The sequence below is a fragment of the Oncorhynchus mykiss genome, chromosome 10 (assembly GCF_057628025.1).
Source record: "Oncorhynchus mykiss isolate SJ-2025 chromosome 10, ASM5762802v1, whole genome shotgun sequence".
Classification (NCBI taxonomy): Eukaryota; Metazoa; Chordata; class Actinopteri; order Salmoniformes; family Salmonidae; genus Oncorhynchus; species Oncorhynchus mykiss.
This window is the reverse complement of record NC_143031.1, coordinates 66,717,011-66,723,099: the sequence shown is the minus strand read 5'-3', so window position 1 is coordinate 66,723,099 and position 6,089 is coordinate 66,717,011.

The following is a 6,089-nucleotide window of genomic DNA, read 5'->3' as shown; positions in this document are numbered from 1 at the left end:
ATAGAATAGATTCAAGGCATAACGTACAGACAAATGTATGGTAGGATGTGAGTACATTGGAGGTAAATCTAGACATTGAGTAATGATGAGAGCGATATTGTCTCTAGAGACGTTTAAACCAGGTGATGTCACCACGTTTGTGGGAGGTGGAACTAATTGGTTGGTTAAGGCATATTGAGCAGGGCTAGAGGCTCTACAGTGAAATAAGACAATAATCACTAACCAGGATAGTAATTGACAAGGCATATTGATAATAGGGAGAGGCATGCATGGGGTCATAGGGGTCCAGTGAGTGGATGGGCTGGCTGGAGACACGGCAATTCAGACAGCTAGCAGGTCCTGGCTTGCAAGCTAGCAAAAGGGTCTTAGAGGGACGTCGCGACGGAGGAAAGTCTGTTTTATCCTCCGCGTGTGGTGACGTCGATAGACCAGTCGTGATGGATTAGTAGGGTTCCAAGTAGCAGAGGGGTCCAAGTCCAATTGGCAAAATGGGTATAGTGGCCCAAGAAATTGGCCGATGGATCTATTCAGCTAACAGTCCAATATGCTCTAGACAGCTAGCGGGCCGCTGCTAGCAGCTAGCAGGCCGCAGCTAACAGGCTAGCAGATGGGCATTCAGGGGCGTAGGGGTCAGTTGAGTACCTCCTCGAGCAGATTACGTCGTAGTCCATTCGTGATGGATCGGCGGGGTTCTGTGCCCCATACCAGCAGTAGAAGGGGTCCGGATATTGCAGCCAACGAGTGGCTGATGGACCTCTTCAGCTAGCCGGGAGAATGGGCCTAGCATGAGCTAGCTCCAGGTGGTGCTTGCTTCGGGACAGAAGTTAGCCAGGAGTAATCACTCGGATAGCAGCTAGCTAGCTGCGATAATCCAAGTGAAAGGTTCAGAGCTTTTCGGGGATATGGAGAGAAAATAGGTCCGGTATGCTCTGGTTTGAGTCGCGTTGTACAAACTGGCGAGAGCTTTCAGAGCTAAAGGTTAGCTGATGACCGCTAGCAGTGGTTAGCTGACTACTAGCTAGTATCTAGTGAGCTGGCTAGCTTCTGTTGAGGGATTCCGGTTCCGAGGTAAATAAAAATTATTTAGAAAAAACAGATCCACACCATATTGGGTGAGGCGGGTTGCAGGAGAGCATTTTGAAGTTGAGGTTTAGAAAAATATAAAAAAGATGTGAGAAGAAAAATATATAAAAAGATATATACATGGGAATCTACAAGACGAAGGACAAAGACATCTGACTGCTACGCCATCTTGGATATAGCGATTGAATGATTGAATGATTTCAGGGGTAGCACTTTATATCCATTAGTTTAACCGTCAAACTCTTCTTTTATGATTTTGCCTTTCCTTCCATATCCAGGACAACCTGTTTACCTCCTAGCTTACTGGGCATATTTGGCATTCATACAGCTAGCTATGTTAATGGGACTAATACACGCTAAGTGCTTTGCCAAACAAGAACACTTGGAAATCCAACAATGTAAAATATAAATGTGATATCCTCTTAAGTGAAGTAACCTATAGCTTCATGTCTTCAACTACTACATTGCTAGACCTCCCCAGTATCTATGAATATGCATTTCCCTGTTTTGTTCCTGAACTTTCCCATGTGCATTAATACCTATACTTCCAGAATCAGTTATGGAATCCAACAATGTAATTATTTTTGAAACACAACTGCCCACATAACCATTACATGAAACACAGAAATACCCATAAATAACCATAAATATGCCTCTTTGGTCCCTGGACCTTTCCCTGTGCATCAATACCTGTGAAGAAGTTGAGAAAATACATTGTTTTGCCACGCGACTGACTCTAATGAAGCAGGCAGGATGTTACACCATAGCTGCTTCCTCTTGAATGGCTGACCTTCCGAGGCAGTGAAGTTAAACACACTGCATCTATTAGCTTTCTGTTTCTTTTTTTGTTCCCCTCTCTTTATTTGAGTCACTCCCGGTTCCCTGGGGGTAAGGGAGAAACTGTCAACTCGGAGAGTCAGCACACTCCTCCTCCTCACCACCCACAGACGTGCCTCCTCCTAGATCGATGCTCATTCAACAGCGGGAGTCTCCCAGTGCGCCGGGCGGAAATCCTGTACACGCACACAGACACACACACAAAATTCATGCTGAGGCCCTCCAGGTCTCTCCTGGGTCACGCATGTTACAGTGCAGTTCTCTCTGCTCTCTCCCTTCCAGAGACAAAGGAAAACCCTGAATTATGTCAAAATTATTAACATTTTCATTAAAATACCTTGAGCTGATCACAGGCGTGGAAGTAATACCTTGTCAACTTTGGGGGCGGATTTGTACTAACGTTTCTTGCCAGCTTCACCCATAAATGTGTACATTCACTGACATTTTACTTTGCTGCGTTGTTTTGCCTATAGGACTACACTGTAGCTAGCTGAGTGCAGCTTTCACTGACAGAAGAACACTGCAGAGCAATTTGTGTGACATTAAGGCTAATTGTGCTTGACTGAGGAAACTTGTAAATAGAAATGGGTGACAAGGGTCATCCTTGTCGAGTCCCTCCCTGTCGATCCTAAAGCTAGCGCTGTCTTCTGCTGGATCTGTCTCAAGTCTGTTTCTGCTGACTGCTACGTGGTGTGTCAGCTTCTCAAAACTCTTTTGGTCACCAGCAGGTTTTAAAATGAGAACTGATGCTCTGTCAGTGTCAACTGAGCAACATTGTCTTACAATGCCTTATAACATAGTTGTAGAAAGGTATGAAGCCTAGCTTAACATGACGCAACTCTTAATGACAACAAATCTTTCAGCTGACATAACACTGCATATGTAGGATCTTAAATTGATCTACAATGCAGAAAATGTAAAAACGTGTAATGTATTTGAGGTTTAAAAAGGCTTCTGAAGTTTGTAATTTACACTTAAAAATTTCAGACTTGATTTTCCATTACGAAAAATATATCAACCCCTACAAAATGTCCATTAGTTATAATTCACATAATAATTCACATTTGTTGTTGCTGCAGGATTATTTTCTTGCTGTAGCAAGCTGACTCAAATTATGATCCTACATCTGTATAGGAGACATGGTGTTATGGGATATATTAAGTCATTTTGGTGAGTGACATGTATCCCGACAGTATGTTTTAGCATTATCTCACTGATATGACATTGTTTTAAATCCATTATGATACTACACAGCGGGTTAAGTACGACTATCAGTATACACTATCACATTAACAACTACATCTCCGATACTAATACTGTAACGTCTGCTTCCAGCTCACACTCTCAAACACCTAGATCCCCTGAACGCAACTCACTCTCCAGATCCCAATCACCCGAATTCTAATCACCAGTTCACACACCTGTATGTCATTATCACACACTATTTAGTTCAGTTCTTTGCACCCCATCAATGTGAGGTATTGTTTGTTTTTTGACACACGTCTTTCGGAACTCTGTTTATCCCGTGATATACTCCTCCTGTGTATGATAGCTTTTGCCTGCCCCACGAACGGCGCCTTTTGGCTATTCCCTGCCTGCCTGTACTTTAGCCTATCGGATTTCCTGTTACCTACCTATTGCCTGATCTCCCGGACTACGTTACTAGCCTTTTCCCTGCCTGTACTGTTTCCCTTTTGGACCCCCTGTGTATGACCTTCTGCCTGCCCCTGTACCCAAGCTACCTGCCTCCTCCTGTGTATGACCTTCTGCCTGCCCCTGAACCCAGCTACCTGCCTCCTCCTGTGGTCCTTTTCTATAAACACCTGCTGCGCCCTGCGCTTGAAACCAGCTCTCTGTCTCCCCTCGTGTTCATTACAAATACATTATCACATTATCAACTACATCTCCCATACTATTACAGTATCACATTAACTACATCTCCCATACTAATACATCTCACATTAACAACTACATCTTCCATACTAATACATCTATCACATTAACAACTACATCTCCCATACTAATACATCTCCCATACCAATACATCTATCACATTAACAAAAAAAAGTATTTGATCCCCTGCTGATTTTGTACATTTGCCCACTGACAAAGAAATGACCAGTCTATAATTTTAATGGTAGGTTTATTTGAACAGTGAGAGGCAGAATAATAACAAAAAAATCCAGAAAAACGCATGTCAAAAATGTAATGAATTGATTTGCATTTTAATGAGGGAAATAAGTATTTGACACCCTCTCAATCAAAAAGATTTCTGGCTCCCAGGTGTCTTTTATACAGGTAACGAGCTGAGATTAGGAGCACACTCTTAAAGGGAGTGCTCCTAATCTCAGTTTGTTACCTGTATAAAAGACACCTGTCCACAGAAGCAATCAATCAATCAGATTTCATACTCTCCACCATGGCCAAGACCAAATACAGTGCCTTGCGAAAGTATTCGGCCCCCTTGAACTTTGCGACCTTTTGCCACATTTCAGGCTTCAAACATAAAGATATAAAACTGTATTTTTTGTGAAGAATCAACAAGTGGGACACAATCATGAAGTGGAACGACATTTATTGGATATTTCAAACTTTTTAACAAATCAAAAACTGAAAAATTGGGCGTGCAAAATTATTCAGCCCCTTTACTTTCAGTGCAGCAAACTCTCTCCAGAAGTTCAGTGAGGATCTCTGAATGATCCAATGTTGACCTAAATGACTAATGATGATAAATACAATCCACCTGTGTGTAATCAAGTCTCTGCATAAATGCACCTGCACTGTGATAGTCTCAGAGGTCCGTTAAAAGCGCAGAGAGCATCATGAAGAACAAGGAACACACCAGGCAGGTCCGAGATACTGTTGTGAAGAAGTTTAAAGCCGGATTTGGATACAAAAAGATTTCCCAAGCTTTAAACATCCCAAGGAGCACTGTGCAAGCGATAATATTGAAATGGAAGGAGTATCAGACCACTGCAAATCTACCAAGACCTGGCCGTCCCTCTAAACTTTCAGCTCATACAAGGAGAAGACTAATCAGAGATGCAGCCAAGAGGCCCATGATCACTCTGGATGAACTGCAGAGATCTACAGCTGAGGTGGGAGACTCTGTCCATAGGACAACAATCAGTCGTATATTGCACAAATCGGGCCTTTATGGAAGAGTGGCAAGAAGAAAGCCATTTCTTAAAGATATCCATAAAAAGTGTTGTTTAAAGTTTGCGACAAGCCACCTGGGAGACACACCAAACATGTGGAAGAAGGTGCTCTGGTCAGATGAAACCAAAATGGAACTTTTTGGCAACAATGCAAAACGTTATGTTTGGCGTAAAAGCAACATCACCCTGAACATACCATCCCCACTGTCAAACATGGTGGTGGCAGCATCATGGTTTGGGCCTGCTTTTCTTCAGCAGGGACAGGGAAGATGGTTAAAATTGATGGGAAGATGGATGGAGACAAATAAAGGACCATTCTGGAAGAAAACCTGATGGAGTCTGCAAAAGACCTGAGACTGGGACGGAGATTTGTCTTCCAACAAGACAATGATCCAAAACATAAAGCAAAATCTACAATGGAATGGTTCAATAATACATCCAGGTGTTAGAATGGCCAAGTCAAAGTCCAGACCTGAATCCAATCAAGAATCTGTGGAAAGAACTGAAAACTGCTGTTCACAAATGCTCTCCATCCAACCTCACTGAGCTCGAGCTGTTTTGCAAGAAGGAATGGGAACAAATTCAGTCTCTCGATGTGCAAAACTGATAGAGACATACCCCAAGCGACTTACAGCTGTAATAGCAGGAAAAGGTGGCGCTACAAAGTATTAACTTAAAGGGGCTGAATAATTTTGCACGCCCAATTTTTCAGTTTTTGATTTGTTAAAAAAGTTAATATCCAATAAATGTCGTTCCACTTCATGATTGTGTCCCACTTGTTGTTGATTCTTCACAAAGAAATACAGTTTTATATCTTTATGTTTGAAGCCTGAAATGTGGCAAAAGGTCGCAAAGTTCAAGGGGCCCAAATACTTTCGCAAGGCACCTGTAGCTCTCCAAGGATGTCAGGGACAAGATTGTAGACCTACACAAGGCTGGAATGGCCTACAAGTCCATCGCCAAGCAGCTTGGTGAGAAGGTGACAACAGTTGGTGCGATTATTCGCAAATG